Source organism: Hirundo rustica, chromosome 3 (genome assembly GCF_015227805.2).
Source record: "Hirundo rustica isolate bHirRus1 chromosome 3, bHirRus1.pri.v3, whole genome shotgun sequence".
Classification (NCBI taxonomy): Eukaryota; Metazoa; Chordata; class Aves; order Passeriformes; family Hirundinidae; genus Hirundo; species Hirundo rustica.
The window spans coordinates 18,400,557-18,413,993 of record NC_053452.1 but is presented as its reverse complement, the minus strand read 5'-3'; the positions used below and the strand labels follow the sequence as shown (position 1 = coordinate 18,413,993).

The 13,437-nt window shown below is 39.9% G+C and overlaps 1 protein-coding gene across 9 annotated transcripts in view; it reads right to left on the bottom strand.

The window, feature by feature from the left end:
• The window catches only part of ENAH (ENAH actin regulator), an 86,104-nt gene that overhangs the window by 48,438 nt on the left and 24,229 nt on the right, over positions 1-13,437 (bottom strand). Inside the window, exon 2 of one of the 9 annotated variants that reach the window (XM_040057924.2) lies at positions 6,343-6,519. The exons of the other annotated variants lie outside the window; for them this stretch is intronic. The gene's annotated coding sequence lies outside the window, so the exon portion shown is untranslated. The remainder of the gene's footprint in view (positions 1-6,342; positions 6,520-13,437) is intronic. 9 annotated transcript variants of the gene reach the window in all.

Here is a 13,437-nt window from a genome sequence, read left to right as displayed (position 1 = left end):
CCACTCCAACACTTCAGAAGCCAGTGCAGAATTTACTTGCTATTTAGGTTTTTAAATAAGATTCAGTTAGGAGCAGCTGATTAATCTGACCTGTTTCCATGTGGATTCTTTTTCAGACACTACAACCCCCCCACAGGACAAAAGTTCTCATTGATTCCTTCCAGCAGATGCAACTCAAACAAGAGTGGCTGTTAATACAGGTGAATGCAGAGGGAGAGATCCCAGACTGCTTCACTAACAGCTCTCCTGTACTTGCCTAGAAAACTTTTGATTGATAACTGAGACATTCATTCATCTCTCCCACTTTTCCGTCTCTGATAACCGAGAGATTCATTCATCTCTCCCACTTTTTCTTCTCATGAATTACTCAGAATACAGATGAGCTGCAATATCAGAAACCAGCAGAAAATCCTGCAGGGGAAAGTCCCAACTAGAAATAAAACTAGTACTGCTGAGAACCAGGGGAAATGGAATCACTGGGATTAATAGCTGGCAAAGGAAAGGTGCTTTGCTTTTGGCACAGGATTCTGCAACACTCCAGCGTTTTAGCTGGTACAGAGTTTGCTGGGGACAAACCTTCTTTGCTCAGCGAGCACCTTCTACCAAAAGAAAATTGGTTTTCATCTTGTGTATAAAAGCATTTAACATTAATTTAGGAGAAGTCTGCTCTTGGAGCCAGAAAATTCTCATAAATTTCTCATGTTGCTATAAAGCTGTTCCTTGATGATTTTGCATTTGTAGCTTGTTCCACAGCAGCAGGCGAATATCAAACAGCTGAAAGAAATCATGGCAGGACATTCAGGCAGAAAGAGAAATATTATTTAGAACAGCAGATTGATGTTAAGTGAGAGCCTACTTTTCACACAGAATTCCCAATTTGAAACCCGAAGGAATTTTCTTTACCCAAACATTTCACATGCCACATTTCATATTTCATGCAATGGACAAAGCAATTTTGTATTGGTAATTCAGTATTGTCTTTAGGTTTGTCATATGCTGGTTCACCTAAAAATTCACCTATTCTGTCAAAGGACATCAGGAACATCTAGGGGAGAATACAAGTCAAATCAATACACACTGGCACTATAGAGGCAAACCTTAAAAAACCCTGAAGTATTAATAGGAATTAAGAACAGCAGACTGAAAAACTTGGATATTGAATAGCGTGAAACTAGTTGTATTAACAATGGCTAACTATATATATGCAATAACCTAATGTAGTATTAATAAAATACACATATGTGACTAATTTTATCTACCCTTAAACTCATAAATACTCTCTGAAGTAGAACCAAAGATGATATTAAGATACTTTACTTCTCAACTGTTTGAACAGACTGTGTAATCACCCAAAATCAGATACCAGTTTTTTAAGAGAAACGGACACTAAAATACTTTCATACATAAAGGTAGGGGTGTTTTTTAAGGAATTCCTTCAGCAGACAGAAGGAACAACCATTTGCTGTCTTGCTCCTTTAAGAAGTACTATATCTGAACTTTCATCATCCATCATTCCAGCTTGAGACAAAGAAGAACATGGATATGCTAGAATTTTATACACAGATTTGGTCTTTGCCTTGTATGCAAACTTAGTGATAACTTCATGGGAATAACTTTATTAGAAGCCGTAATTATTCTATCTTGGAGGTAAGACTCTCAATGAAACAGCCTGCAAGTGACAAAAGCAACATTTTCCCACTTTCTTCCACTATTTTCTTGATCTTTCCATCCCATAGAGAATCATGAAGATTTTTTTTTTCCAATAAATGTTTCCAACAGATGTTTTGAAAAAAAAATCAGGACTATACAGAGGCCAACAATTTCATTACAACACATTTACATTGACAGGGGAAATCTTTCCAGCCATTATTTTTATACTGGTAGAATGAAGTCCTGCATTTAGACTCCACAGAACCATGAAATAAGATAATTCAGTTTATGCTTGCTCCATGTGCTCATCCATATTCTTGTTTTCTTTTATCCTCTTATACAGGGGTGTTCCCTTAGACATGGCATCTTCGGTAATTTATCCTGAATTTTTCCTGAAAATATTACATTGTTATAATCAAATCCATTTTTCCACTGATTCTTCAAACATATTTCTTCAGGGCATTTACTGCTTTGCTTACACTAAAAGGTTGTGCCGAATCCATGCAGTAATTGAAGCAGATTCAATACAGTAGCATCACAAGCCAAAGGTTTGGCCGGAGTAAAGACTAATTCTGCCTGGGTACTGATTTTACTCAACAGTAAAAGAGGAGCAGAAGATTCCTACCATGATCTTTCACCTATCTCAAGACAGATTTTTATCAAAAATCAATTTCTTGGTTTGTCTCTGTTGTCAAAGCTAATGGAAAAAAATCTCTACAGCAAAATCTGGGAATGAACCAATCTGGAAGCACCAGGTTACCCTGTAATTGAACAAAGCTATCAACCACAAAATCAGTATCTTTACCGAACAGGAACAATGATCACAGATAGAAAAGTTCAAAGCTTTTAACCTGAAGGTCTTAAAAGGCCAGGACCAAAGCCAGCCTTTCCTGGCTTTTTAGTTCTTTCCTACAAATAGTCTATTTTTTGAGGGCTTGCTGCTTTCTTTGCTGCGATTCCATGAATCCGAGCCCAACATACAGTGGAAAGCCTTTTTAAGCAGGCATGGAAAAACAACATCTCCAAGACTGACAGCTGACAACTTCCTGTGAAAAAAAGACTTCACATACATGTATTTCCTATGTTCTATATATATTTTAACAAAAAGTGACCTTCTTCTGTTATTTCCTAAGCTTTTGACACATGGTACAAATCACAGCTTTCAGAGCCCAGACTCCCCAGGCAATCCGAGTTCCCGAACGTGCTGCAACAGGATCCATCATTACATTACCAGCACCACAGATCATGTAACTCATTTTACTTTCTGATAACCACTGCCCAGCTCCTCTTGGAAGAGCAGGAGAGCAGTGTTTTTACATTACCTATTTAATACAAGGGCAGCCTCTGATGTAGAGAGCTGTGTAAAGGGAAGGTGGCTAATCTCTGAGTGACACATTCTAGCCCCAGTGTTAACATATGAATATGCAATTCATGGTTCATTACAAGAAAGATTCATTACAAGAAGGAATTGTCTTTCTAAAACTTAAATTTCATCCAGAAAAAAACCCAAAAACACACAAAAAAACCCCAAAACCAAAACCAAACCAACAAACAATAAAACCACCGCCATATTTTGTTAGTTTAACACTTGTTTTTAAACACCAGGTTGACATTGACATGAATGAAAAGGAGGCCAGGTTGAATGGGTGATCTTTAAGGTCCCTCCTAACCCAAGCCTTCTATGGTTTTATGGATTAATCATGAAAACATGAGCAGCAAACTACAAGAAAAGGCTACATATGATTGCCTTGGTTTCAAACCCAAGTTTTGTTCCCAGAGTTTCCAGGTCGGCATGAGTATTGCATTAGGGGGAAATAAAGTTAGGGGCTCTCATTGTCTCATGAACTGGACACAGAGAGTCCATCAAAGTGAACAGCATGCACCCAACACAGGTGAAGGGACCGTGTGGCTAGGCTAGGGCAAAAACTCGCACCTGGGACAAAAATAACCTCAATGATTTAGAAAGTGATTATTCCCCTCTATTCAGACCGCATCTGGCACATTGTGCCCAGTTTTGGGCTCCTCAGTGGAAAGAAAGACTTTGACAAATTGGAGCAAATCAAAGAGAAAACCGTTAATGGGGTTAGAGGAAAAGATGCATCAGGAGTGGCTTCACAGCTGTGCTTGTTCAGTCTCCAGCTAAGACAGGAACATAATGGCCACTCTCAACTACTCAACAGGGAATTACAGGGAACAAGAGTCACAATCTTCTCAGAAGTGCACTACAGAAAGGTAAGAGATAATCAAAAAGTACAGAAAAGGAGCTTTTAACCAGGCAAGGAAGAGTTGCACCAAGAAATCAGTGAAATACTGGGAGAGGCTGCCAGGAGGAGCCCTGTAATCTCCATCCTTTGAGACTTCAAAATTCAACCCAGGCAAGGTGATGGGAGCAGATGAATCCCAAGAACTCCCACCCTGACTAAGACAGTGTGTGGCTCTAGAAGAACTAAATTTTTTTGAGAACACCCCACTGAATTGCATATATAAGTACCTTATTTATGACAATTTCTGCCTTAGCACCTCATTTTATTGGAATGCTCTTCCCAAAAATAACAATACGTATTTCACACTTGAAGTGTCAAGCAGCCTCTCCTTCTGCAGCCTTTAAATGAAGATTTTAAAGACTGCTGGTAGTCCTAATATTCAAAGTCTAAAAGTATGAGGTTTAAATAAACAACATAGTATTTGTATCACTGATGTGCACTACCAAATAAATGTCTGAATGTTTAATAATAAGGCTTACTGCTTATTTCTTTCACACTCTCCTCCCAACAAAACACAAGACTGATTCATGAATTTCTGACATCTCTTAACAAGTCTGTACTACAAAATACTTCAGATACAAACAGAGCTCTTGACAATCCTGTCCTCCTTTCCGAGGGCACCAGGATAAGGCAAAGTTCTGGGCCCTATTCAAGCAGCTCGAAACGAATGAATTCTTAAGCAACACAAGACCTGTCACGGTATAGTAAGCAAACACTGATGTGTAAAAATTACCCCAGTTACAACTGCTTCCTTGTACAGGAAAATCTAATGAGCATTCTTATGCTGTGCATTCAGTAGAGACATTTATGATAATGCATAAAACAAAGGAATACTAAATTTCCACTTAAACGCCTCTCTACAGTAGAGCTGTGCTCTCTTCTTTGAGCACAGGTTTCCACATACAGATTTCACAAATCGAGGAGAGGTTACCAACATCAAGTTGACACAAACTGGAAAACATTCTGCTTTCACTTCAGTTATGGGTTGTTTACATTTGCCATTGAATGCAGTCGAAGTTATCACCTATATTGAAATATGAATTCAATTTTCATGCCAAACTACGGCATTTACCCAGCATTTTTTTTTTGCACTCTCCTCTTCCTTGATCCAAATTACTTTTTGGCAAGACTCAGTCAGTCTTATTATGAATAACTCTGATTTCTTTCCCACATCAAAATCCTTTTTTAAACTACTATTTTTTCACTCCTCCTTTATAGTAGTAATATCCTCCCTGAAGTGGCTACTCACACAGCTACTTCAGCAGCTCTTCTTCCAAGTCTGACTGCAAGTCCGTTAAGACTTTAACCTCTAACTTGAAGAAATTCCTGATCCCAACTCATATTCCATCCCACAAATTCCTCCCTTCTTCTAGCAATGCTTACTAGTACACTTCCCTCAAGGTACTAAGGCTTGTTATTAAAATCTAGTTCCTTAGGTATAATCCCAATTGCATACACTCTTCTATTAAATGCAGCTTAAATTAACCTATAATCATTCAAATTTGTGATCAGTTTTTCTTCTGCATATCCTTCATACAGTGCTATTTCACAACTAACAGTAAAAAATTCTTCATTTCCCAAAGTCTGAATCTTGTTTTCATCAGTTAATGACTTTGATAATAACAGGGTGGTAACGGTAATATAATTTAAAAATTCTACCACTATTTATACATGTATTTATAAATGAAATCCTTTATGTGGAGCTGGCAGAGGGATTCAGAGGAATCTGTCCTGTCATGTATATGCTACTGTAATTCTAAAAGAAGGGAAAGGTTACTTGTACAAGCAAAAGGCTTGAAGTGCTCTACTCTTCCTCTCCAGACTGGCAGGCAAAGAACAGCACAAGAAGAAATAGGAAAATCAATGCTAGAATTCATTGCAAAAGTATTTTGAGACTCAGTGACCCACTTTTCACTTTGAACACCAACAGAAGACTGCAGTAACTAATTCAATCTAGTTAATAATTAACATTAACATTTGTGCATTCATTACATCTAACATTCTGTCCTAGAAAATTGGATGATCTAGAGGCACCATGAAACACTGAGTAGAAGCTGTTTGATTTTCCCACAATGTCAGCTATTTCAAGCATCTCTTGCAATAAAAATTAAGCAGCTAGAGTGCAGTGGCAGTAAGCACACAGCCCTTGAACAGAAGTGTATGAACACAGATGTGTGCTTGAAACGCTTGTTTGGAGGGGTTTTACCCACACCGAGCAGCCAGCACAAATGGGCATTTGCACCGTCACCTCAATGAGCAAAACCAAAAACTATTTCTCAACATATCTTGCCTCTCTGAAACAGGTCTGTAGCAAAATTCTACCAAAATTGTTACACAGTCAAAAAAAGAAATAGCATTCTCACCCTAGAGCAGCCAACACCCACAAGGAAGAAAGGAATAAATTGCTATGCAAGGTCATAAAAGTTACCATGCTGATCGATGTCTTCATCATGAATTACACACTGGTTTTTCTTCTCGAGAGCAGCTCTTCTAGCATTTCAAACCTCTTGGCAGAGTAATTATTGCTTCAGAGTGCAATACTTTGTTTCCCCCATTTTAGGATGCTTTGCTTGTTAGCTTCTTAAATGTTGTCACTGAGATCTGCCTTCACACCAGAAAAACAGTTAGCAAGTTAAACAGTGAGAAACTGTGTTTGCCTTGCTTTCCTGCTCCTGATTCCTAAGCAGTTCAGCTGTCTCTCCAGTTCTCTTTGCTTTGCAAATGCTCGTGTTTAGAGACAAAACCTCAAATTTAAGACTCAAATCGCAACTCCCTTTCACGTTTACTTTAATCTTAAATGTGTCTCCAAGCTGGAAACAGGACAATATGCTGATCTGTAAAAGAGTAGGATCAACAGTAACAGGGACATACCCATGTTCTGTTCCATTAAAATACCACCTACCTCTACCCCCAAGTTTTAGAACAAATTGCATCATATCTACCGGGGATAGCAAAAGGAGATCGTGTTTCCCAAGAGTCCTTTCACTTTAAATTTTCCCAGACATGACAAATCACGCTTTCAAGTATATCTGCATGAACAAACACAAATAATTATTCAACAAATCCAAAAACCTCTGCATGTGAATGTCTATCTGTACTTGGGCACAAGACTTGACTCCCAAATAGCCGAAATTTGACTAAAACATCACTCAGAAGAAAAAACTATACAGATTTTTATATTTTCATATATGATGTTGTACGTGTAATGCATTATTTTACAAAAACTTCCACTGTGCAAGTCCTTTATACCCAATGGTATCACCAAGTTGGGAAGTCCCTTCACCTTCTGATAAAAATATTTTTTTAGGGCAAGGACAAAAGTAGTTACCGGCTTCCTTTACCAGAAAAACAGGAAAATAAAGTTTTCAAAATAGCAATTAGATCCAAAAAACCCCTCATCTAGCAAGAGTACATTTATTACATTACTATCAAAACTGGAAGATATGTTTAGACACTTTCTTCTAATATTAGTTAGACTTGGATGTCAGCTATTCTATTTCCTCCTTTTCAAGGAGCATAACTGACTACACCTTACCTCACCCTGAGAGCCCAGTATTTAAAATGAAAATACTATTACTTTGTACTTAATTTTACTGCTTATCTTTTCTTACCCAAGTTTATTCAGTGAATCATTACAGATAAGGAAGTAATTCTTACTAAACCGAAATTTGAATTTCAATCTAGAAAGTAGGAATTCAAACAACCCAAACACAACAGCAGCTTTAGCCAGTTAAGGCTTTTATTCTGCGGTTTTAAGTATTAAAAATATATCAGAGGAATAAAAAGGTAGAGGCCTATAAAAAGGTAGACCACTACACATTCCAAATGAAAAAAAGACTCGCAAACCCCAACCGGGAAAAGAGTACTTAAAATCAAAGTTACATATTCATTGATTATTTGCACTAATAAATTATTTAGAGGAGAAACTACAACGCAAAGGTGAGCTGAAGAACAATTCTGCTCACACTAGAAAATTAAGACTCCTTATCAGCATATCCATTGTTTAGGTTTGTGCTATGCAAGTGCCAGAAAGCTTTATCTGAACAGGGATTTTCAGCGGTTCAGCTAATCCAGCAGCAATTATGGGAAAACGCCGTTTTAACGCATAAAGGCAGCACAATCCAGCCGCCATCCCAGGGGCCTCTCGCATTGTCCAAGATGGCTGTTGCCGGGCTCCAAATGGAACGTGCCTTTCAATGCTCCAGATCAACACTCCAACCATTGTGTTCTCTTCCCTCTCCATCCAGCTACAGCTTCATTTTAGAAAGCACCTTTTCCAGGCCACCTTGCCTCGTTTTAACCAGCATCTCACAGTGTTGCTGTCTCTCGTACTCACTTCAGGGCTAAGGTAACTGGAGCTTCATGTCAGAGAACATTTGACAGCTATTTCCAGCCCTTACTACCAGGCTGGGATTTTCCAGTGTCACGACGCTCTTTTAACAGCTACGCTTGGAGGTTTAATCCTTAAAGGGAGTGTTCTGCATCTTCCCTCTTCACAGAAGCTTTGGGATCCCTACTCTCTACCCAGGGCTTTCAGGTCTGCTTGCAAACAAGGACTTTTGAGGCAGTTTGGGTGGGTTTTTCTGGTTTGGTTTTGTTTGTTTTGGGGTTTTCTGGTGTGTTGATGGACCTTTTTTTGGTTTTTAACTCAAGAATGCTTCCGTGCTGTAGCACACACATCAGTTTGATAACATCGGCTACACACTTAACAAGATTTAGTTCTCTTCAGCTGTTACCTGCCTCACAAAAGCCCTCTTTTAGGGAAATGATACACAACACAAGGGTATTAATACCAAACAGCATTTTCAGACTAGCTACGGATTCATATTCCAGAATACATTGTGATCAGATGCTAACCTGAGGTAAGCAAACAGGCTGCACTACCAACCCTAAATAGGTATTTTGCAGGGAGGATGAAGGAAAAGAGAAGTTTTATTACCAGCTTTATGCCATATGTGGTCATATGTTAAAACCACAGTTCAATTAGCTGCTCCCTGATACAGTCTAATCCAGTTTCCACTTCTGCATATCCAACTGTCCAAATTCATTTCTTAAAAAAGCAGGTGACGAAATGTAACGATAAAATTTGGTTAATGTAATGTGACACAAAGTCAACAGAACTTAGTTTACACATCTCTGTGCACAAAACGAACAGGTGATGTTCCAGAAAACACTAAACCCTTAAATAGGCTGCAAAAAATTACATACTTTCAACTTTTTTTCCATTGTGACCTTTTTCCTCCCCTACATCAGCATTATTAGTTGTAGGGGTTGTTTTGTTTATAGAGTTTATCTTTAAAAGCAAAAAGGTAAACTGCTTGTTCTCCCTCCTCCCATGTACAAAGAACCGCATTCACTGCCTCTGTGAGGGACCTAAGGGCTGTGAGTCATTTGTTTTGGAAAAAGGCTCCCAAAGGCTATCAAGCAAGACTGTTGAGATAAAGCCTTTCAAGACTTACATCAGGGTTTCCCAGACACTACGTGTACCAGTAAGTGCAGACTAATCATATTTTGTCAGACTGCACACTACTTCTGAATCCATCTACCAGCATGCCAGCCAGGATAATGTAACCATGAGCTATTAGAAGCACATGCTACTCCATGTAAGAGCTCTGCTTCTGCATCCTCATGCAAGCTGCTTCACAAGCGCTTCGGGGCTTTTTACAAAACTGAGACAAATAGGAAGCAAAAGCAAGCAGGGGGGACTCGAGGTTCCCATTGCCAGCAATGAGTGAACAAAGCAGAAAGCTGCAGAAAGGCTGCTCCAGGCCGAAGGAGAAAAGGAGCTCCAGCAAACTGGTTAGCTACCCCACCAGCACAATGCTCTGAATTAGCCAAAGTTCTGGTTTGGTTTAGAAACTTTTATTCCAGGCATCTAAGGCTGCCAGCAACCTAGGCAGCCTAATCAAATCCAGGCCTTGTCAGAAGCAGTAGTTTGGATGTCAGTAGCTGCTTCCCATACGGTTCTGTGTCAGACCTACAGCAGCACTTGCACTCAAAGCAGGACAGAGGTTATTTAAATCCAGCTAGGGCAACACATCTCCCTCCACCAGCTGGGATGTCAGGCGGTGTTTTCAACAGCTAATATCTGCTAAATTAAGTGGACGCACATAGATGTCCACAGGAGCGAGACTTCTCAAAAAAATAACCCAAAACCAACACAAAAGCACAGGCATTTTGAAGAAAATATTCCAATGAAAAAATACATTAACAAGCACCAGCATGCAGTCTTACCTCTTCCTGCCTAACAATGGTCAGAAAAGTAGCCAACACATTATAAGGGAGCATTCAAAGCAAATTGGAAAGTCTGGGAACGGACCAAATACTATTCACATTTCCTCACAAAACACAGCATACACTGGGACCCACCATGAGCACCTGTATTTCCTTCACCTCAACAGCTAAAGAAACAATTAGAAAATTTTACCCCTCAAAGGGGTAAAGCAGCACCCTGAAACACCTAAAAACATTGCTGCACCATGTAAAGACATTCAGTTTATGGAACAGCCTCATGAAAAACATGCATGTCTTTTATAGAGCAGTGTAAGCCTGTAGGGAATACCTTTATACTATTTTTTTTTAAAGATAAAGAACTGTACAAAGTACAGATGTATAAAAGAGTTTCTTCACCTCCATTAAGTAACCAGCACTGACACTGCAAGATCTAGTGATATTAACAATGGCTTGGCCAAAGCAATCCAAATAGGATTGTTACTGCCAAGAGCAGGGACTTCCTGTTGAGAGGCAAATCCACCGCCAAGTATGAAAACCATGCTCATAAAAACTAAGATCCCCAGTTACCTGTGGAACGTAAGATTTACCACTTTATAACCTTTTCTGTGACAAATCCACTGACGAGTAGCTTGTCATGCAATAGTGTATGTGTGGGGGGAGGAAGCTGTAACTACTAGTGGTCATTTGGGAATTGTTGGTAATAATCTGGCTCAGGTAATGTGGGCACATACAAGGCTACAGGCAAAGTACTACCTTCCTACCAGGAAGGACGAAAGATCACACAGAAGTGATAGGCACTGCCTTTCATCACTAGCCAACTTATTTAGGGCAGGGGGCATTTAGGGCATTGCTGTTAAGTATACGGTATCGACATCTATCCATATAATGTAAATCTAAAGCATAAGGAAAAAACAACTTCAATTTGCTTTCTAAAAACACAAGCACAAAGCACACTTTGAACTACAGCAAACATACAAAGTGGGAAAACACCTGGCAAGGCAGAAGTGCATCGCAGAAGTGCATCAAAAAAAGACACAGGAGTTAGAAGGTTACAAAATAAAAGAGCAAACCATTCCACACCGGGGAAAAAAAAAACCTGAGGATGTACTAACAACATCCTCCATAAACAAGAATAACAGGAAAATTCCTCTAACAGCAACAGCAGCGAAATGCTAGAACAGACTATGTGGAAATATTGTGAAATCTCACAGAAAAGTCTGAAAAAAGTGATACATGTCAAGATAAGTTTATTGGATTCTTTATTCTCAAGCTGCTATTTTTGGAGCATCCCTGAGCACAGGCAGCCCTTGAGCTGACAGCCAGCAGAGCACACTTGTGGCAGAAGATGCCAGCAGCCCTTTGTGACAGATCCCCATCCCGTGAAACCCCGCAGGCAGTGATGCAATCCCACAGGTATCCATCACGGGTGAACCCTGTCACAGGAGAGAACAGCACGGGCTCCGTGCAGAACAAGGTCAAGAGCCAGCAGCAGAGTTACAAAACGTATTGCAGCACTTAGGTGCCGGTTTTATGGCTTCCAGAGCAGCAGGAGGCTGTCTCAGAAGGTACAGAATAAGAATCAATCAGCCAAATCAATCTGGCTCAGATGTTCCCAGGCCATGGCTCCACTCCCGTGTCTGAGAAACACCCAAGGAGCACGCGTAACTTTATTAGGATCTGAAGCTACAGCTCAACTAATTTGCAATTACAGCACCAGCTGGTGGCCCAAAGCACCGTGCTGTGTCATTTGAGCCTCTCAATGCCTGTGGCAGTAAAAAACCCCCGATGCCTACAGTATCCTAACCTCCTTTTACATTCCAGAGGCAAAGTTACATGTAGGAAATCAACTGAGCAAGGATCTAAATACTCACGAGAGTTTAGGAAATGAGAAATCTTCCCTGAATTCAGAATAGCTCGTCAACTTAAGTGAGACACAGCTCAGCAGTGTTCTGGTTTTTTCTCTCATTTCTCCAAGTGATTTGTATTTTGACTTTTCTGCCCAGGATAAACAGTCCCTCAGCTGTCTAGAAGTGATCCTGGTAAATGATGAGCGGGCATCCCAGGATAACAGATTACAGAACAAGCTCTTCATGGTTAGAGCAGAATGTTCTGCCTCCTTACACATGCAACTTCCACAAGATACACCAAAAACTTTCTGGCTGCTGACAAAGGAACAACCAATCCCTTCCTACCAAAGAAAAGAGGGCAGTATTTGAATAATAATGATTCTAGCTCAGTGTTTCCCATACACTGGCAGAGACACTAAATTGTCTGTTTTCAAGCTCAAAAAATCGGCATTTGCCCTAAATATTTCAGAGAAGGTATAAGAGACAAATATTCCAAGTTTCAAATATTACACATGGCAGCACATGCAGAGAGAACTTTTTGGGCAGGAAGGAAGAAACAAAACAGCTGTTCTTCCTTTACCATCAATGCCTACCAATAGGAGGCATTGACTATTCCGAGAACCAGAAACCTGGTCCTCATAAACGATGAGGGACTGTGAAAAGGCTGAATAATCAACATCAAGTGTTATCTGTTTTTATCATTTCTGGAACCCATTGGCCTTTAGCAATAACTTTCCTTAAAATGAAATACAATTAAACCAATGAATCCCTAAATGAAACCAAATTAATCCCTAAACAGTCTAGAAACAGACTCCTAGTTGCAGTTCCCAATCATTTTTAATATAGTAAAATCATAATTTTGTTTTTAGTATTCTACGTAAGTTTCAGTGGTTTCAATTATTAAGGTGCCTGGTGAAACTCGTTTCACTGTGGTTACTCAAATGGTATTTGTTCCAGCTGATAAGAATATGCAAAAATTTTGGTCAAACAGTCTGGATCTTTATCGGATTCTTTTAAAAATTCTGGATTACAGATGGTTTTAAGAAAGTCCTGAGCATGTACAGCTTCTCTTCACGTACTGTGCCCTGTGAGTTTTGCTGCCTGCAGCATCTCCCGTCTGAGGAAAGGCTGAGCGAGCTGCGCCTGCTCAGCCTCGACACGTTCTCCAGAGAGGTTGTGAAGTCCCCCTCACTGGGGACGTACAAGAACCTGGACACTGTCCTGTGCCGTGTGTGCCCTGGGATGACCCAGGGAAGTTGGACCAGATGACCCAGTTTGGTCCCCTCTGATCTATCCCACGCTGTGAAAACATTCTGCGGCATCAAAGTTGTTCTAGAAACCCGAGGATGTCAGGCACCACAAACATCTGCAAGTGCCTGGTAATTCCAACGATGGCAGTTTGTTTGTGTCTGTTCACCACCTCCAGACACGCATTAGCTTCT